A 331-nucleotide genomic window follows, 5' to 3' on the forward strand; every position below is an offset into this window, starting at 1 on the left:
ACTCGTGTCCACGGAAAGGGCAATTTACCAAAAGGCATTTATTACTTAAATTGGTTCAGGTGTTGAGGAAATGTTATTTTAGCGTGCTATCATGAATCTGGGGCTTAATGATGGAAATTATTCACTTTTTTAAAATGTATTATTGTACTCTCATTATATAAAAGTTGTATAACACGGTGCCGTCAAAGCGTAAAATTAAGTGATGTTTTAGAACTAAATTGCATGTTTTTTGTTTACACGTGCTTATCCCGCGCACATAAACTATTATATTTTAAAGGGTCTAAATATATGTTCACTTCTCTGTTTATCCCCTTTTTATGCTTGTATCCAT

This window comes from Penaeus monodon, chromosome 21 (assembly GCF_015228065.2).
Source record: "Penaeus monodon isolate SGIC_2016 chromosome 21, NSTDA_Pmon_1, whole genome shotgun sequence".
Classification (NCBI taxonomy): Eukaryota; Metazoa; Arthropoda; class Malacostraca; order Decapoda; family Penaeidae; genus Penaeus; species Penaeus monodon.